This window comes from Aptenodytes patagonicus, chromosome 1 (assembly GCF_965638725.1).
Source record: "Aptenodytes patagonicus chromosome 1, bAptPat1.pri.cur, whole genome shotgun sequence".
NCBI classification, from domain to species: Eukaryota; Metazoa; Chordata; class Aves; order Sphenisciformes; family Spheniscidae; genus Aptenodytes; species Aptenodytes patagonicus.
Window position 1 is genome coordinate 71,892,718 of NC_134949.1, and position 20,759 is coordinate 71,913,476.

Genomic DNA, 20,759 nt, shown 5'->3' on the forward strand with positions numbered 1-20,759 from the left:
TTCTGAAGGTCAAGCACTAATATCCAACAGCACACTGGCAGGATGAAATGTCTGCTTCTAGGAAATGAACTGAGAAGCCAAACTGGTCAAAAGGCAGGATCTTGTGCTTGGGGAAAAAAAAAACTACAAAAAAAAATTAAAACCTAATGCAATTAAAAGGGCTAAAAATGCCAAAACAGTGGAGTAATGCTGTAGTTCAGTTCAGTGTGGCTCCACTAATTTCTCACAGGCTGATTCCAGATGGCGAGAGGTTCCTGCCCCGTTTGCCACCTTCCCTCCTCGAAAAAGGGGAGTGGGTACAAGGGAGCATCCCTCTGTCCCACCTCCCTACAGCCCTCCTTTCTGAGCAAACAGCCTGGCACTTGGACCCAGCTTGCTCCTCTCTTCATCCCCAGCAGGACCAAAGCTGGTGACACTATAGGTGCGGTCCGACATTTATATCTGTGAGTCACTGCCCCATGACAATAACCACAGAGCACAAAGGGACTCTCAAACCCCCAGCCTCTGGGCTGCCCAATCATACAGCTGCTGAACCATACCTAATCTACCATTGCTCAAAACTCGAGTATGATTTTCTCACATCCTGTGGCACCCTTTTTTGCTGTCCTCTTTGGCAACTTAGTTGCGTGAGAAGAAAGCAATGGTTGGTAGCTTTATCAAATTAACACCCATGTTTCCTCCACTGCAAACAGTAAAGGATATACTACACGAAACAAAGTTCAGTTCAGCAAGAGAACTTAAAAACCAAAACAAAACCACCATGATTTTCAACTTTCTCATTATGAAAATGACTGAGCCAAAGATAGCAAGATCACAGATCGGTGGACCAACCGTAACCCTGTCTCTGCTGTTCACAAGATCAGAGTACAAAGTATTTCATACATTCTGGAAAAAGTTTCTGCTATTGGAAAACTGCAAGATATAGGCTGAACAAGGTGTCATAAGTTACCTTGGACTTAGGCCTTTCATATTGCTCAAGAATGTATTGATAAGTACTTTAACTCAACCATTTCCAGTCAGGAAAGAAAAAAAAAAAAAGAAAAAAAAGGCAAAGCTTACTGGAGAAACTTAAGCAACAAACGGTAAATTAAGAGCAAACATACCTGGATCCACTGAAATGTATTTCCTGCTCTGGGACCAGAAGCCCCCTCCTTGTCTCTGTGGGATGGGCAGCTGTTCTCTTCCTACTTTTAAGTCCTTGATCCTCTTCCCAAATGACGCTGTTAAGAGCCGGGAACAGGCAACGTGCCAGGCAGAAACAATCAGCTGAGCCTGGGCGGTGGCGGGCTGCCCCGACTCACCGCCCGTGCCCTGCAACGGGAGGGTCTTGGGCATGAGGAGCGGGCTACCCCAGCTGGCTGCCCACCTGGTCACCTGCGGGAGATTTAGGAAGCCCAGGTAGGTGCAAAACTCTCTGCGTCGCTGGTGTTATACGGTTTAAAGTAAGAGCATGAGAGAAACGAGTTGTTTTTTTTTTTTCCTCAGCTCAAATTAAAAATGTAGATAGTGGCTGGCAAAGGGCGTTTTCCGAGTACTGCTGTAGGGATGGGTGAAAGGCAGCGGAGGTAAAAGTCAACAGAACCTTTAAGCAAGCTGCCAAGAAATTCTTGATCTCAAAGTCATCTTTGTCACTGTCACAGACACAGCAAAATGAAAACCAACACGCAGCTCCCTAGGCGTTATCCGCATTGGTCACAACTATTTATCAATATCCACTGAAACAGAAGGGAAGAGTGAAAACTACATGGGGTCTTGGGCTGAGAGACCAGACCCCATATCAGGCACGTGATGCCTGTGCCCCCACGCACCCCTCCAGCATTCCTTGTTCTGGGGAGAGGGGCGGCATTTGGGGTATACTTTTCCTTTTTCTACAGGAAAAGGTTCTACCCCACACTTTATCTCCCAACTCCTTATGTAGGATTTACATTCTGCCATGAGTGCAGTAACACCCACAGACATTAACGAGAGGGAAATGATGGCTGCACACAGGGAGCCACTGCAGGGACCCGCGGGCACTGCACAGGGGACAGGGTCTGACACGGTCCCACACTCATCCAAACCAACATTACACTCCTTTCCAAAGGGCGCATCGTCTTACCTCCCTCCTTCCCCAGTCCCAGCAGGGCCATGGCCCATGGCTCCACACCGTATCTTAAAAAGAGCTCTTCTTCCCTCCTCCCAAATTCACGGCTATCGTCAGTATCTATTGACAGACTTAAGTCCTATTTAAAGGTTACAGCTGAAACCAGTGACTGCGCTAAGTCTATATGGTAAACCATTTGAATAATCTGTCAGGCTAACAGAAAAGCCATCAGAGAAAAGGCCCTGCACGTTCCTACTTCCTGCTCGGTACCGCCGATACTTGATTTGCTCTGAGCTGAAACAGAAGCTGCTCCTGCAACAACAGCAATCATCACACACGCCGTGGGCACAGCTCAACAAAAACGCAGGCATCGCTTCAGGGCTTCTCCTAGACCAGAGGCAACACTACTACTCGTTGCCACCTTGGAGATGTCCCAGTCCCACCTGCACACATCACCCCTAAAACAGGTTATCTTGCGTAAAGAAAATAATGTCTCAAGAAAGGTGTGTCTCATTCTCCCCCTTAACTGGATTAACTGTGGACCCTCACTAATTCATAACTCAGTGAGTCCTTTTCCCAACTTCTAAAACCAGGAACGTTCCTGCCCGCTCTCACCACAGGCTGGTGTTGGAGCTCCTCTCTCAACAGTTATGACAATTTGGGGTGAAATTTAGTATGGAAACATTATTTTATTTTAGTACAGCACTCAAAACAAGTGATTCTTCACTATTCAAAAACAATTTCAGTTTGATTACAAGTGATATATCCACCGGTAAAAAAAAAAAAAAAAAAAAAATCCACATCAGATTTAAGCCAAGTTCTTTCTGTCAATACAAAATTCAAAAATTTAAGTCTTCTACTGCAGCATCTGCTTGCAAGTCTACACGTTGCCTCTAAGCCTTTACTATATGCTGAAAGTTGTTAGAAGCAACATGCTTCGTAACTTTTGGGACAAAATCCTAACGCTTAGAAAGGAAATCCTTAGGATTAAGACTGTGCACTCACAGCTAAGATCAACCTGAACTGGACACAATTTTATCAACAAAATAAAACAAAAGTGTGTAAATCTTGTAGTTTGGCGTCAGGAAAATAACTTCAAATGAAGCCTAAGACCATTGAGATAATCATCCTTTTATCATCTCGGAGGAATCAGATTCTGAAGGTCTACAAAGCATAGGTGAAATTAATGCTTTAAATTCTCACAGAAATCTTCTTTTACAAGACACTTCACTGCTGATAAGCTATGAATACTCAGAGGGCTAACAGTCTAAGATTTATCAATGCTGTTACGTACTTTCACAAATGACAATCAAAAATCATTAAAAACCTCAAATAGCAAATAACACATTCTTTCATAGTTAATAATACATACTTTCAAAGCTCCACCTCAAAAAAAAAAATATTTTAAGACACAATCAGGCAGTACTGACACTCAAGATGCTGCTTTACCTCTTCCCTAAATGACAAATAACTGCATATCAGCAAAGAGAAGTCATCTTCTTTATGATTTAAGTATTGTATGAAGTTCCTCATCGAGTTTTCCAAGGGTGTTAACCAAGAATTCTTTTATTTATTAAGTAAATGGTTACTTTGTTTCTGTGCAACATCTATCCATCGTGTTATAATTTTACAACGGTGAATACCTTTGTAAAAGGGAAGGAGAGAATCAAAGTATGGCTACTCACAGTAGTTTAACTGAAGAAATCATTAATTTAGTATCAACAAAACACTAAATTGCTGTATATTTCCATGCAAAGAAGGTAGCTTTATAAGGTAAACTTCTAGACAATTACTGCAGTCTTTCCAAAGCCCCTGTGACCAAGGTCAATTTTATTATGCTGTGATACCACAAACAGTAAGGACTTCTAAAAGGTACGCTTGCCTACTTGCTAATGTTTTTTAAACATGCAACTTGAAAGAATAAAGAAAAAAAAAGAAATCTAAATTTTCAAAGCAGAACAGAGAACAGTGAGAATTCCTAGGGAAATGAATACTGCTTGCAGAATTACGTTTTCTAGTCTGCTTTGAAAAATCTCAATGCATATATTTTGGAACACTGTTGATAATGAAAACCAAGCACATAAAATCACTAACAGGTATTATGCCAGAAATCCCATAACATTTCAACTGCACCTATTCAATCCCTACCAAACGTGTCAAAGGGGTTTTCTACAGAGATTTTTGTGAGCATCAGGAGCGGTGTATAACCCGATACCATTCCTACGGCTTCCTACGTACACCACAAAGTTCATCTCACATTGTCTGTCAATGGCACATGGTCATGCTCTGTTATTTCAACCCCAAACGTAGCACCTAACACCTGAGCACGGAACAATTCAGAACACCAAGTGACAGGTTGCGCACATCCTGGATGCGACAGAAAGTCAGACAGGACACGCACCCCCAAGGTTTTGCTTTGCCAGGCCACCCAGTTCTTAGGTAGCAAGCCAGGAGACTAAAGGGCTGGTTAAAAACACCTGGGAAGTGAGCTCACCTGCGTAACTTTGAGGAAAAGCCCAGAGCAGACAGCAGCTGTTCAAACCAAAGCTGGAGCGTCAGAACAGCAACAAATTTCAGGAACTCCTCCCACTTACAATCACCTACGGGAGCAAACCTGATCTCTAAAATAAGTTACAAACAGCACCTGAAAGGATTTGCTGGTTCAATAATGAGAGCTTCTTTGCCAGCAAAGAATGGAAATAAGCCCAGTGAAGAGAGAGCAGAGAAAGTGATCCCGCACACACATACAGGCAGACGGAGCGCTGAGAAGTACAGAAAGGAGGAACTAACTGGGGGAAGGGACCAGGGAAAGGGGACTGTGGCTTACAGCTGCTTGGCTAATTGTGTTTTCCCTATTGATAATGAATTTAAAAAGCATGCTTAACTGAAAATGTTTGAGTGATGGGAAAAAAATACATCCTTATGAGTGAAGATGAGCAGTGTCACACTAACCACCTTCAGTGACAGCACAGAGGAAGATTTTTCTAAATTTTTTTTCCAAATAATACAATCCATTAAGCAATGAACTACTTTAAAATGAGACACTGCTTTTCTAAATGGTCACATGGTAGAAAGGCTTTTTCCCCCACTTTGTTTTGTTTTTAAGAAGACAAGTAATAATTATAAATAAGTAGAAAGAGTTCTGGTCTGAATTTCTTTGGACATCCTCTTCTCTGAACAAGAGTAAGAAGCATGAGAAACAATTTAGCAGCTGTAGAAGAAATATTCCACTTTTTTTTTTTTAAAGTACACAAAAAAGATTTGTAAGAACTGTAAGAAAAATTCATTTACACAAGAAGGAAAAGTCAACAGCTTTATTTAAATGAGAAAAGCAACCGGACAAGAAATAAGAAAAAATGAGCCCATCTTTGCAATACACAACCATAATGATTCCTGTGTTTGATCCATTTGCTTTAATATTTTGCATCTGTTAGCAGCCAACCCTCCATGGTTGACCACAACATAAAGCAGGTGATCTTTGTGCTCCTTCACTAAGAATTTTAGACAGAGAAAGTCCCTTCGTCACCCCGCAGAGGGATCAGCGTGAAAACTGAAGTAAGAATGATACCCTTCCTCTTTAAAAACTGAAACCTTCAACTGGTGCTTGCAGTTCAACATTATAAAACCGTACAGGTGTATCAATGTCTTGCCAGTATCCTGAACTTCACTATTCCTTTTCACAGAAGGAATTTACATTTCCTTATTTGCTATACAGAACATATTTTTCTGCACTTCACCTCTGTTATAGGAATTATTAGTTGCAACCAGCTGCACCTTCCTCTAAACAGGCATGTGCCAAAGTTCACGGGTTCCTGAAGCTCTCTGGGGAACACATAACCCTACTCAACACAATTTGACAGGAACATATAAATACAGTGTAAGCTGTCAGCTGAATCAAATCCCTATTTATCAGCAATTAAGCCTACGAAGAAAGTAGCATAGGAGTCTCCTCTTTGCCCGAAATGCTATTTAGCCACAGAAGACAAAACATAGATGCAGCCCTGTGTTAAGGCGAGCATGTGTTGCATGACCTGTGTAAGAGCTACAATACGTTAGCAAGGGCTCTTGATTAAGCTGCAGAAAGGACACCGACAGGGATGAAATCAGATGGATATTAGGAGCTTGATAATAAGTACAATGCCTTGCCACATACCCAGCTTCAAACAGAGCGGCCTGTGCCACAAAAGCCAGTATTGCAGGTTTGCCTTGACCTAACTGTAGAGCAACTGAGGAGTGAAATGTAAATTACGCCAGCAGGAAAGTGGCTATTCTTTGAAATCGCAGAGTATGATTCAGCCACCCACGCCCTCTCTTACTGAGTAGAACACGCGTTTGAGTGAGCAATTGCAAAGAGGAGACCAACAGCAAGCAGCTCAACGCCGACTACCAACAAGCGTGCGTTCCTCTCCTTAAAAAGAAAACAACAGATAATTCCTAAGGCAGCTACCTAGCTACTTAAGATGTACTGCCCACAAATACAAGAAAGCAGATGGTAGGTATAGAGCAAAGGGACACGGTTTTGTGTCTCTCTAAAAAACACATACACACCATCACAAGGGCAAACAGCTACAGTTCAATACTTAGCTGGCTGTTGAGGATTTCAGTGAAGTGGCAATCTGCAGTGGCTTTTCTGCACACCCAAAACAGTCACCCCACCAAAAAAGTAAATTTCATATGGCCCAGTGAAATTTCACATGGTACAACTTTATCACAGTAGCGTTTCACTATGGAGGAGATGAAAGTAAATTGGCTCCAGGTAAATAAATTTGGTAATTAAGTATCTAAAATGTACTTTATTTTGGATACTTACATTTGGAAGTTGCTACTACATGACAGATGCTATGTGGTTACACAGTATACTACTATGACAGTGCTTTTAGGGAATACTGTCCGTGAATAAATAGCACAGAGCAGCCTTTTACTTTTCCCTCTAAACGAATCTTCCCAAATGCAGTAGATAACAGTAAGAAATTCTGCATGGCTTACAGTGGGCTGTATTCCACCTCACTTACTGAAACTCAAAAAAGGTAAACTCCCCCACTTACAACCTAGGCTGCATCAAGAAGAAATCTTGTCGGTAAAGATATTGGCAACAATATATTACAGTAAACATTTTCATAGTTTTACATTTTCTATACATCAACAGATCTTTCATATAGAATTTCTAAATAAATAAATAAAACGAAAGAAATTTCCATCTCCAAATGATAGCAAAGAGTATTTCAGCTTCTGCTATAATAGCTACAATATAAACTGAGGAACTGTACTAATGCCGACATAGGACTACCTACTAAGATGCACTACATGAAAATTGGGTTGCTAGCAATTTCAAAATGTTTTGCCATGTATCACATCCTTATTGGCTCAACCATTACACTTTCAGACCTTCACCAAAAACTGCAGTGAATAGCAGAGATTACAAAACTCCTCAGTCAGCGCTGTCTGTTCCTTACCCCATTCCCAGCTCTGCATTTCCAGGAACAAGATATCTGTGCACACCTGATAAAAATTAAACCAGATACTAGAATGTTACTCACAACGACTCATGAAAATACAAATCAGAAAAAAATTAACATTTTACACAGCACTAATCATACTGCTCAAGCTATGAATTTCTCTCAGCAATATAAACATTAAACCTGTATTCAAGTCAGAGATATTCACAAAATATATTATTTATCTAGTTTCAACTGAGAAACTAAAGACACAGAGTACCCAAACACCAATCAGCTTTTCTGCTTAAAGCATACCGTGGTGCCAAAAAGCTGATTTTTTTAAAACAGTTGTAAAAGCCAAAGGAAAAGAACCTGGTTTGAAAATTTAATCTTTTCATCCTTAGTGATCAGTGCAGTCTAAACAAGGTATTGAGAATTTCATTCATAATACTCTTAGATATCGATGCTGCCTCTTCAAGTATCCACACAGCGGTGGGCTTGGCATACCCTGCCTGTTCATACTGATCCTGGAGAAGGACGCAGGAGCCGAGCGGGCTGATGCTGCACACAGACACCCCCTGAGCTTCTTCATGGAGATGTCGCACCGCACGGCTCCTCCTGACCGGGGAAGCCCATCCCTTTCAGTCTGCTCTTCACGTTCACCTCCATTTCTCTACGTGGAAAGGGAAAGAAGAGTTTTCCTCTTTCCTCTCCTGCCAAATCCCTCCGTTCAGGCCCAACTTGTGAAGTTTGAAAAGTTGAAATCAGAACCCAGGAGTTTTCAGAGTTCTGAGTGCTCTCAGTGAGGAGGGACACGTTCATCTACAGGTTTGCAGAACAAGGCTTCTCACATGCTCACTGGTGCACAGCTTTTACTGCTTGTTAGGTTAAACGGTGAAGGACCGAATACTTACTCTGTGTCTCCAGCTAATTTACAGATACTGCATGTTTATAATCCAATGTCCCAAGTGGGCGTTCAAATGAGTGCCAGGTCTTAATAACTGTATTTTAACTCTATTAAGTATTCTAAAGGAAGATAACAAGACACTGTCAGCTGTTAAGCAATGGCATTCCCCTACGAAGTTCCCTGATTAAACACAAGTAGGAAAAACAATGCACTGTACGGAAAAAAAGAGCATGTATTGACTCCTCCTGTCAGCCGTATTTTCTTAACAGAAGCCAACATCAATCAATCTCTTCACTCAATGTGCAATTCTCACCATCTCCATGTGGAACACATTAATGAGTCTCCATCAAAAAAAAGAAATAATCTGTATTTATCAGGTACACAGCAGTAACAGGCTCTGGTATACACAGTGCTGCTTTCTACACGTTAAAGAAAAGCTAAGAGGTTCTTCTCTTACCATATTGACAACGCACACTTCATTTCAAAGACACTGTACTAGCTTCAACAGACATAAAATACAAGTTCACAAAGCCAGTCTGGGTGCTCTCTTTTGCTGTTGGGTTTTTTTTTTCCCCCCTTCTCTATGCTTCTGCTAGCACTGAATTTAGCGCTGGCTTGGCACTGCACTAGGAATGCAGCAGTGGTGCAGCTGCACTGTTGAGCAGTGATGCTTGCAGACTGCAACAGCAAAAGTGAGAACGGAGAAGCTTATAGCAGAGAAACACTGATGGACTTCACCCACTGCATGAGGTCTCCTGCTGCCGCAGGCAATGCGGTCTGCCAAGACAACGTTTATCTGACCACCGACAAAGGTTAGTCTCTGCGGTTGGAGACCACGACCGAGTCTAGAGATAAAATACAGCCCTCCAACACAAAAATAAGAGTTTTGCAGTGGCAAAGGAGGCTGTATCACTGTTCTGCTCTTCCAAGGAAGATTTTCTTTCCTAAAGTGAAATGATATAATGAAAATCACATACTTAGGTAAACATGTAGTACTCTGGTGAATAAGCTTCTGCTGGTAAGAAATGCTTTTCCACAGAGCTATACACACATCCCAGCACAAGCCCAGTCTTTCCCACAAAAGTCTTGGTGAGGAACAAACGGAGGAGAAGGAAAACATGAGAAGTTACCTGTGGATAAGACCAGCAGACTGCAGGCCGTGAATCAGCTGGTTTCCATATCCAGTATGTAATTTACGGACAACATTATGGACCGAAGTTTTCACGTAAAATTATGAGAACCATTAATGCAGTCAGCAAATGACCATTTGTTGCTCTCAAATGTTGCCTTAAATGCAGTTTGCAAAATAGCCTCAGACGACACATTTTAACCTCCTCTAGTTACAAATGAAAATAAGAAATAATGCATGTGTACTGGGGCAAAAAAAAAAGCTGTGCCGTCTCCTTTTGCTGATTTGAATAAGCCATGTCTTTTCCTCTTCAGCTCATCCTCTGAAGAACATTAATCTGCCCCAATGCTACAATCAAAAAAATGTAAAGAGCTGGTGATGAGGTTTATCAAAGGGTCAGGATTAAAAACCAAGCAGCAAGCACTGCATAGGGTTTCTACAAAGCTTACTACAGGTCATCTTCTCATTTCAGCCTACATCTGATCACCTATCTGCATGTCAGTGCAGAAGTACTGCTTGTAGCCACTCTGCTCTCCTATCGGCGGGCTAAATCATGGCTCTACAGATGAAACTGCAAGGGTATCCCAGAGCCCATCCAAGCACACTTCATTTTGATTTTTTCTCTTCTTTTTGGCAAACAGCACCCAGATACCGCTCTGGTGTAATCAGGTCTCCTGACAATGTGAAACTCGCACTTTAAAGACTCCACTGACAGATGGATTCAATTTAAAGCATGACTATGAGCAGCTGCTGCTGATCACCGGCTTGCAAAGTGAACTCATTCATCACAAAATATTTCAAAAGACTGAACTGAAATGGAACAAATGAATTTGAAAAAGTACAGGAGGTGCGGTGTTAGCCTTGGAGAATGTGTCAGATGTAAAAAGCACAGCTATGGTACTGCTATTAATTTATTTCTGTAAATGCTGGCTCCACTCTATTAGCAGCATTCTCCAGATTCTCAAAAATCCAGGAGGGGAGCCTGAATAAGGTATTAGAAGATGTAATTAAATACTCCTTACTGAAGGTGATTTTAACTAAGTGAGCCTCTAAAGGGAGCTGACAGGATGCTTAAATTGTGCTGGGGAAAACTTCAAGATGACAAGCCTCAGAAAACTGCTGGAGGGAGAAGAGGTTATTTCCCCAACTGCTCTAACTCAGCAAGAAGTCCCATCAGCCGTGCAAGGGGGCCACGCACTCTGCCTTCGCCACCTTCACTTTAAATACTGCGAGGGGCCTTACTGCTTTTAAAATGTTTTCATCTTCCTCTTTGATCCCTCAGTACGGCTGCAGTCAAGAACATGACAACCTTCAAAGTACATAGCCTCACAAATGAAACCACCAGTTGACGGTCTCTGAAGAGATGGGGAGCTGACACAGAACTGAGTAATTCACACTTTTTTTTTTTTTTTTAAGTTCAGGAATTATGCAGCAAAAGTAGACATTTTAAACTTCGCTGTATTTGTCATGGCCACTGGATCATCTCTGAGTGACTCAGTTTTTCCCACAATACCTTCTACAAGTTATGTACGGGGCAGCTTCACAGACGTTGGGAACAAGGGTAATATGCAAGGAAGAAAATTCTCCGCGAGTTGCCTCAGGTGGTAATTCATTGTTGCCAACCCTTGCTAGGGTTTTCTAGCAGGGAGGAAACAAATAAAGTTTCCAAGACTTTCTTGAAGGCAATTCTTTACCTAGAAGTGATAGTTATTACATCTGCAGACAACTGTACCATCAAACTATACTTATACCAGTGCGACTTCATGAAGAAAGCATGTAAGTCTCATGTGGAATATTCATACATATATTCTAGTTTTCACACAGTCACTTTTGTATCAATATGCAGTTGTTACATCAGATTTTCTTATCTTAGTATGAAAAACATACTCATCTATTTTAAGCTGCAGTAAATTTAATAGTAATAATTTGTTGTAATATTTATTGATAGATGGAGAGTAAAAATAAACAATACTAACCTATACTAGGATTGTCCCCAGGTTTTTTCCGCAGTATAGAAAATGTAGTCTTTGAAATGGTGGGGGGGGGGGGGAAGCCCTCTCAGATAACAGCATTTCCCTCTTTCCTTCTACAGAGTACCTTTGTCAGTCTACTTCTCTACCCTTCCTCAAGCCCAGGTAACAAGACAAAGCTCAGGTGTCATAAGCTTGCGCAAATAAGGCGTACCAGCTACCCTGCAACTCCCCTTCCATGGAAGGGAAAAAAGCTACCGCTTTGCCATCACCCAGTCTCCTGCTACCTGGTACGAAAGCAATGCGAGGAAGCGATCAGTAGATTAACACCATGTCAATAACTAGCTCTAAGACAACAGTTCTGTTAGTTAACTCATTTTGGGGAGCAGCCGACCATTGCCAGGATACATGCTCTGATGCGGGGGTGAAAAGCCGTGTGCTCAGCAGCATTGTTTTATACGCAAGAACCAAGGCACACGCGCACTCTGGCTCACACACCCTCCGCAAAGGTTATTCATCACCACAGCAACCTCTCAAAACAAAGGTGGAAGCCAATTCAAACAGCCCTGTTCCTCTGATGACAGAGGATGAAGGGTGCTCTCTGCCTGCACCCTACAGGGGGCTTGTTTGCTTGGGTTTGTTTTTATGTCATTGGATCTCATTTACTAATTTAACTTTCAGCAGCCCAGCATGCATGCCCAGAGCAGAGAACGGCCGTACCTACGCATTAAACGAAAAAATTCTTCTATAGCCCTGGTTAAAAGGACAGAGAAGAATTCCTTCTTGCCACATGGCTGAGCAAATGCCACACTCTTATTGCATGTACCCACCGTCACCCCACCTTCCCCGCACCCTCCCCTACGTATCAGGAATAGCTGCTGTAAAATAAACACCCCACCTAAAACCAAGAAAAACCCCAACCTGTTTGACTACCATTTCTTCCTTCCCTCACCGTTCCTTTTCTTCACATCCTCTTTCACTCCACGGGAGCGTAATGATTTTGGATACGTTAAGAAAATCTGACCGAGACAGTAAAATAATCGTAAACTCAGCACAAACAGAAAGCAGAGTGTCTCTTCTCTCCCCAAATCTGGAAAGAACAAACCCTAACGCTTCCCCGAATCACTTGAGGAAAGAGATTATGATCATTTCTAAACCTTTTCAAGCCAGGAGGAAAAAACCACTGTCTGTAATGACAAGCTGTCAACACTCGGCGAGCAACATGGCTCTCATTTGTGACACTGATCCTTCGCCTGCAGAGCGGAGCATGTGGGCATCAGCAGCCACACCCCAGGCAACGACAATACCCAAAATGCCCAGATTTCTCTATTTCTCGAAAAGCAAATCCCCCACCTGAGCAGCCAGGTCTTGATGTGAGAATGCCCTCCCTATCTTCAGGACTTAAAAGATAGGGTAACCATGTGTTTTGAAATACAGGATTAAAAAAACCCAATGGTTCCTAGGAATTTTATTTTTTAAATGGAAAACACAGGTGACTGGAGCAGATAACACAAAGTCTCAAAGGTTAAGTTCCATTTACTCCCATCGAGAAACAGGTTACATTTTGCTGTAGTGAAACCACCAAAAATACCCGTCTAGCTTCAGTGATTCCATGAATCTAAGCAAAACGTATGCCAAGAAGAGTGGTTTGATTTATACCAACTGCTTAAGCTAACATTTTTCTTAAGTTTCAAAATAATCATTGATACCTGGCCATTAATCATTTGCAGGCTTATGATGGTTTGCAATTTCTATCAGTGTGTTTCAGCATCCCAGCAACATAAACAAACATCTGAGGCAGGAGGTTCATTTACCCGATTCTGATATATTTGTATTAGCCAATCACTTTGGTGTAATACTGCTCTGACACCAAAGGATGCCTATAATTAAGAAGAACTAGGAATGCAAGAAAAAGAAAAGGATCAATAAAAAAAAATTAAAAAAAAAAAGATAAATTTCTAGGTAGCAAAAAGCAATACAGCAGGATTGAAAGCGAAGTGCAAAACGCTGTCTAACCCCAAGTGCAGGACACTCTCCACGTACGCTGCACTTGAAGCTCTATGCTCTATCACTAGAGTGCTCTCAGAAATAGGAAAAAAAACCTGCATTTGAGCTCACGCACATTTCTTAAGTGCAGCCATAGGCAAACCCATCAAATTGGATGTATTCATAGCACAAGGTGGTTTACGTCATGGTGTAATCACTACTTGACGTGATAAGCAGGCGTTGGCTGACTCAATCTTTATTTGTGCAGTGAGTTTTCAACGTACGTTCCTGATGATCTTGGGTTTTGAAAGAAGTCTCTCCACATGGAGATGCTTTCCCACCCACGCTACATGGGAGCAAAGGTTTTTGCCTTCTCCCCCATGCTGGCATTCAAGCTTGTGAGTCAGACTGGGACCACAGATACGACAGACAGCAGCTAGTCTTAAGTTTGGGACCTTCCTGACCAAGACATAGACATGCTTCCACTGTAAGAGAATACTTTTATCTACATGAAATGATTAGGCTTCTAGAAAATCTGTGGTTTCTAAGTATTTTCAATTATTAGAAGTTACTGGTGAAAAAAAGTGCACCTTCCCAAGCGATAACGATTTTAAATAAAAAAACATCGCTTCAATTACTACCTTGCTTCCTCTATTTCTACGCACCCAGAAAATCAATTGCAACAATTTTAAAACCTTTCTCCTCCAAAGCTGCTGGAGTTAGCACTAAAGTTGTTATATTATTTAAGCGCTGGGGTTCAGAGTTCTCGAGCAGTATAAAGGAACTGCGTCTACCTTCAGCAGTTCCCAAGATAGCAGCTGTTACGCTTGAACTGAAGCGGGAAAAGCAGCGGTAATGAGAATGAGGGGAACTTAAGGACAGGTATCTTCCAACTTGCAAAAATACAATGCATACTTGACAATAGCACCAAATTTGTTTTTCCAAACCTTCCGTTAATTAAAACCTACTTGGTTTAGCCTGGCTTAATAGACTACTGGACCTTGAAATAATGCACTTGAGTTCCTTGTTCTGCCTTTGCCTCCTCCAGCATAAAGCCAGAATTACTCTCATAATTTTTCAGGCCAGAGTAATTTTCCAACTCCACTGCTAATCAAGTTAGCACGTACAGCTCAGTATGGCACTGACCTCCAGGTTTTTGTCCAAATATTCTAACGAGCACTCCTAACAACATGGTAAAAACCTGAAAGAGTCGGACAAGAGCCTGGGACGTGTATTGCCCTTCCCGCACCCATCCTTACAGGGGGCTCCTTCTACCTTCTCAAGAAGATAACTTCAAGTGGTTCTGCTTAAAGAACCAATCTTCAACTCTGATATTCATAGGAAGATTCAGTATCTGATGCTGAGCTGTATCGTGCCAATGCTTTAATGGGACTCCATCCATGTACGGAGGGGCTACTTCCCCCAGGTTTCACAAAAGATGTTTAAATGATTAGCAATAGCTAAAGGCACATATGTTGTTTTTAATAGCGAACGTGTGCTCTGCAGACCAGGCTGCATCTCATCAATAATTCCTTGGTGCAACACTCCTGGGAAGACAGCAGTCAGCCCAGCATGACCGTGTCTTAAATAAAGCAGGGTGTTACAAGGTGCAAGGCAGCACTCCACACATTTGCTGTCAAAGAATCACAGCATTTCAGCTGCTGGAAGAAGCAGATTGCCGTTGTTTTATCAAGAAAAATCACAGATGGGAGAAACTGACTGGAAACCACCTTCCCCTCAAAAAAATAAATTGCTAGCTATTATCTTTTGCAGAGAGAGTATGTCTAGTATTCAACTGAAGACAGGATCACGCTTCGGAGGTCAAAGCAAGCACACTCTTTTCTTTACAAAGCATCTTCAAAAGGAAGCTGGGGATGAAGTTTGTCTGTGCACAGACACACAGATTTAAACGGGGGGGGGGGGGGGGGATCAAAAAACCATGCACTTACATAAAAGGCTTTGGGGAGTTTCATTTTCTATGCAGCTGGAAAGGGAGTGAACGAGCACACACGCACACACACACACGCATTTTTAATCATCCTCATGCTGACAGAAGCCAGTCACTACTTCTGTTATCAGACCCCCACAGCTTGTATTTCCATGCTATGAAACGCTAAGGCAGAGGGTATAAAACCACCTCTAATTAAAAAGGCACAGTGATACCATCTAGTAGAACCCACCAACTGCTACAGATTTGAAGTTTGGCCTCACCAGGATGTTACTCATTCAGTGGAGGGAGAGGAAAAAATAATCCATAAACATACAAACAAATAGTAAGGATTTCTTAAGGTTAGCTGATAACCTGGATCACACTCATTTTCTTTAAGCTCATCAGTCACCCTCTGGGAAAAACAAGCAAGGCAGGTGAGTCTTTGCATCCAGAAACTTATGGTTTGTAACAAGGTGCCAGTTGTTAAAGAGACAGAGAGAGAGAGAGAGAGAAGCTGCGCTTACACACAACTCACCAGTGACCACTTGTGCAAATGCCACGTGCCTGGGATTAAAACTTCAGCCCGGGTAGATGCTGTCCCTGCCACTGCTTGACTCAGCTCAAGTGGCTGGCATCTCTCCAGTCACTCAGAAGGCAGCTGCCCAACAGGACAAAGCACTGAAAAAATAGAAAAGAAACAGGTTCAGCTTTGCAATTCCACTGCGCGTTATACAATCAGTTAGACTTGCTGAGCGCTGACTTCTTAAAATGTGATTTCCCTTATTGCATGAGAGGGAGAAGTACATTTCTGATTAGAGTTCATCCAGTACTGTCAAACGTGAACTTTCTAAATACCAGTAATATCAAAAAGAACTAACGGGAACCTCACAGTCAAGCTACTTGGACAACCTCCACCCTAAACCCTGCTTTCACGCACAGCTTGAGGCTGGATCCCTCTTCAACGGTGGGGTGAGGAGTTTACAAAGCCGTGGACCTGACAGGCTCAGCAGAGCTGAGAAGGCTGCAAACCCAAAGGGAACGAGAGTGCAACGCGTTTGTACACACGTTTTGTAAAAGCTTGGTCAAGCACAAGGATGGAGGTATTGGTGAGAGCGGAGCCCCTTCCTCACCTCACATCCCCGTCGGGAAGCAACTGCTGCCCACGCAGCCCCGGCACTCAGCTGTGGCTGAGGGGCAAGCAGCCCAGGGTTGCACTCACAAGGCACCAGCAGCAACGTGGCCCGAATGGGAGAGAGATGGGAAAAAACGTGTTTGTACCGAGAGAAACTGGGGACAGCTCAAAAAACTCCCCACAAACCAGTGGGGCTGGAGCCCATGGAGCACTTGGGGAAGGAGGATGCAGGAAAGGAATAAGGTGAAAACCAAGATGAGAGGCAGAGGAAGGAGAAAGCAAATGCTGTAATTTTTTTTTTTTTTTTTTTGAAGGTGACAATGATGGTATTCTTTCATTTTCTCCTCAAATTTTTGCCGCTCCTCAATTTTGAATCTGACATTCAAGAGTTCGGACAAGCTTAGTCCTTTTCTGTTTCATTTCTTTAGTCATATCCAACACTTTGTTCTAACCTGGTTGTTCATACAAGTCACTTCCAGCTTCATAGCTGCACCATCCCAGGCACTGACCGGTCCTTCAAATTCTGCCAAACGTGCCCTGTTTACAGTTGAATTTTCTTATGAGTTACACACTTTGGGACATCATTTTGATGTTATCCCAATTCTGTGACTTCCATGAGAGGTTCCGTTCCCTCTCCCTTACAGGGCCAACCCTGCAGTGATGTTTTCCATTTTAAGATAAATCCAATTAAAAATAATTAAAAAGGACAGATCGATTTGATATAGCAACAGAATTAGGAAGAAGCAGTAACAAGTCAATCCAGTACCAGGGCAAGCAGCAATAGGTCAATTCAGTCAATCTGAATTGATCCAGTAGTTGCATTTTAATATATGAAGTAGTATACTGAGCTAGTTTATGTACGGAACCTTATCAAGTTGCTTATTAACATGACCAGATTATAGTGGCGGTTTATCTGGTAATCACCTAATTCTGTCAGAAACTTAAAATTCTAATATTTTAAGGGAAGCTAGGCGACAAATGGTTTGCTGTCCAGGAAACCCAGGTTGAAGAAACGATACCTGGGCACAGCACATTGAGGCAGCATGGGCTGCCTTCCGTCCATACCTCATTTCCCAGCCACCAGCCTTGGCCCCTCCCAGCTCACGGGCCTTGGGCAAGACCCTCTACCCCTCCATGCCCATTTTCTCCCTTGCAAAACATGGACAAAGGTGACAGTCTTCTCAATAAAATACAAGCGCAAGTGATGAGGAGCACTCTAAGAGCCAAGTATGTTTAGTAGCATATCCGATGCTTACCAATACCCTGGGTCAGTGTGAGAGGGTTGCCATTGATTTCAGAGGAACCAAGGTCAAACGTTGAAAAAGCAACAGACCAGAGAGGCTCAGGAGCAATCACAGCGAGACCTTTGTATGTAGGTCCCTCTCTCTCAAAAGGGCAAGGAGGGAGACAGAGCCGCCTGAGGATACGCCCAAGAGGAAAAAGGGGCATGCTCAGAAGTTACCTCTAAATCAAACAGGGTCATCTATAAAGCTCTGAGACAGGGGAATAGGCTTGGCTGCATGCATACATATACACACACATATATATGTATATGTACGTATGTAAACAAGGACAGACTACACCTCTTTTCTTTTCCAATAGTAACTTGTGATCTCAGTAGCTTCTTACGCAGAATTTAATTCTTCTCAGTAGTATGGAAGAACTAAAGAATTCTCCTAAGAAAAGAAAGTGCCAACCACTAGCACATTCATTGTTTCCAAGCTCCTTATCTCCAAAATTTGTGACAGGTTTTGGGATTCTCATCTGAAAGGCAATGTAAAACAGAAAAGGAAAAAACAGATTTCACTGGTGAGTCTCAGAGCTCGTCCTTGCTAATGTGATTTTACTGTTTGCAGCCCTGGACATGAACACAGTTAATGAATAATGACTGTGCAAACAAAATATCAGATAATGATGGGAGGGTGAGGGAAGGTGAAATAATTGTGTGGGTGGCTTGGATTGGATTTGGCATCAATTAGAAAAATTGATGCCCTTTTAATTATAGGAAAAAGGCTTTGCTAGAAAGATAAGACAGACAGGACAATCAAAACACTTTAGTCTTTGGATTTAAATGTATGGAAGTGGAAAGTTTGCAAGGTTGGGGTTTTTCAGTGTGTTTTCTTTTTATAATAAAAAATTTAGCTCTTTCTGAAAAATTACATCCGAATGCATGTATAAACCTTTAGCTCACTTCAAAGCTGTTACAGCAGAGATTTGTTCAGACAGCATAGATGTCTGCTTTTATCACTCTCTGGGAATATTACTTACTACAAGTAGGACTGCCTCCTACAAGGTACAAGATATCTTTCATTTCCCTTCTAGTAAGAGCCCAAGTCAGTAGGAGTTACAGCCACTTGAAGAATCAGTCCAATAACCTATCAGCATCACTTAAGATTATCCCCTAATTGGTTTCACTGAATATATTATCAAAAGAGGGCACTAGAGATTGCCTCCGGTTTTATTAAGGTTGCACAGCACACGTTTCTTTCCCTGCTTTTATTCGTAATTCCAGCAGCACATGCCAAATCCTCACATGTGAGAAATGGCTAATATAAGCACATGAAACACATTGTCCTCAATACACCTTTAGTAAGCCAAAGTTACTTAATAATATCCTTTAAAAAATGTAAAACAAAAGGGAAAAGGACATCTCTCTATGAAACACACACAATTCCTCAACTACCCACTAAAGAAAAATGCCTTGCAGCTCTGGATGTTTTACTGCTGCTCTGTACTTCTACAGCTCTTTTCCAGTAACATCAACAATCACACAACCCATATGTACATGATCATTTCTACAATGAGATATAACCACTTCCGAATAAGTGCTATTTCATAAACAACCTTTACTATCCTACAATTTATAATCACCATTTCTATTATTCAGTATCTTTCATCAACAGACCATCAACCATCAATAGAAGATTTAATCATATTGCCCAACTACCTCTGCAGATGTGACTTACAAAGTGAAAGCACAATACAAGGCAGAATTTATCCAGGAAATAGGAACTGCGATACTTAATCTTGCAAAATAACTGAGAGATAATTTAAAATAAGGTATCTACAAAGAATAGTGTCTGTGCCAAGAGACTGTTTGTATTGGTTTTGCAAAGAGGGGACAGAATGTTCTCTTCCAAAGAACCACAGAACAAACTTCCTGAACCAATGTGAGTTTTCTTTTTGCTTGTATTTAATCCAAGTAAGTGCAGCCTGGCCAGACTTACTTAATAAGAAAAAAAAAAATTTCACTTAATTTGGCATAGCCTTGTCTTGAAAAAGCACAGTCACACCCTTCAAAGTGAGTGGAACTGGCCACCTGAACAGATCTAGAACTACTGCTGCTCTGTGAAATTACTAATAGTAGCCTGGAAGGGGTTTTTTTGGACCATTTTTTTTAAACCATTTTTTCTATAACATTCTAAGCAGCTGTAATCAACTCTTTTTTTTTTCCTTCTTCCTTTGTTTTTTAATGCTAGTCTCTTGATGCACACCAGCAGGGTTTGAGAATGTAGAGATAAGAGATGCAGCATGTTGAGATGGTAAAGAAGCACAGGAAAAAGAATTTGAAGTCATCAAACACCAGTTTATTTAACACAATATTTTGTTCCTAGATCAGTCATATATGTCTTCTAGCAAAAAACCCCCAAAAGAAAACCCCTACTTCAGCTCAGCTTTTACCTCCTTTTGCCTTTCCGGAGCTGATGGGTAAGTCCACAGGTAAAAGCTTCTTTGCAAGGCAAAGAGAAAAGCATTACTGGTAAGGTCAAAAGAGACAACATATCGTTTAGTGTGATGTTTTTGTAAACCCTGTTTAGAAACAGTAATGGATTTAAAACAAAAAGAATTTATATACACCCTTTACCCTACATGAGGACACTGAGCCCCCCCCAAAACCACACTGAAATCTAACTCTACAACAGTTCTGTTTACATGTACATTTGTGAAAGTTTCTTGACTAACAGAAATCCTCATTTCACAAAACATACAATGCAAAACTGCTTCCAGAACCACTAGAAGTACAGTTTTTCCCCATCAATGTACCTGTCATATTTGCCACACAAATACCCATCTCTTCTCACAGTCTCACGGGCTCAGATGCTGCGTCATTTTGCCTGAAACGGGCAGAATGCCAAAAGAGATGGAAACCTCCCCACAACTCATATGCAAGTCAGACACTTCTTAAA

At 41.8% G+C, this 20,759-nt stretch overlaps 1 protein-coding gene across 3 annotated transcripts in view; it reads right to left on the reverse strand.

Moving 5' to 3' along the window:
* EPS8 (EGFR pathway substrate 8, signaling adaptor) overlaps positions 1-20,759 on the reverse strand; it is a 138,678-nt gene that overhangs the window by 88,668 nt on the left and 29,251 nt on the right. For all 3 annotated transcript variants that reach the window (XM_076342104.1, XM_076342112.1, XM_076342094.1), the window contains exon 2: positions 15,976-16,118. The gene's annotated coding sequence lies outside the window, so the exon portion shown is untranslated. The remainder of the gene's footprint in view (positions 1-15,975; positions 16,119-20,759) is intronic.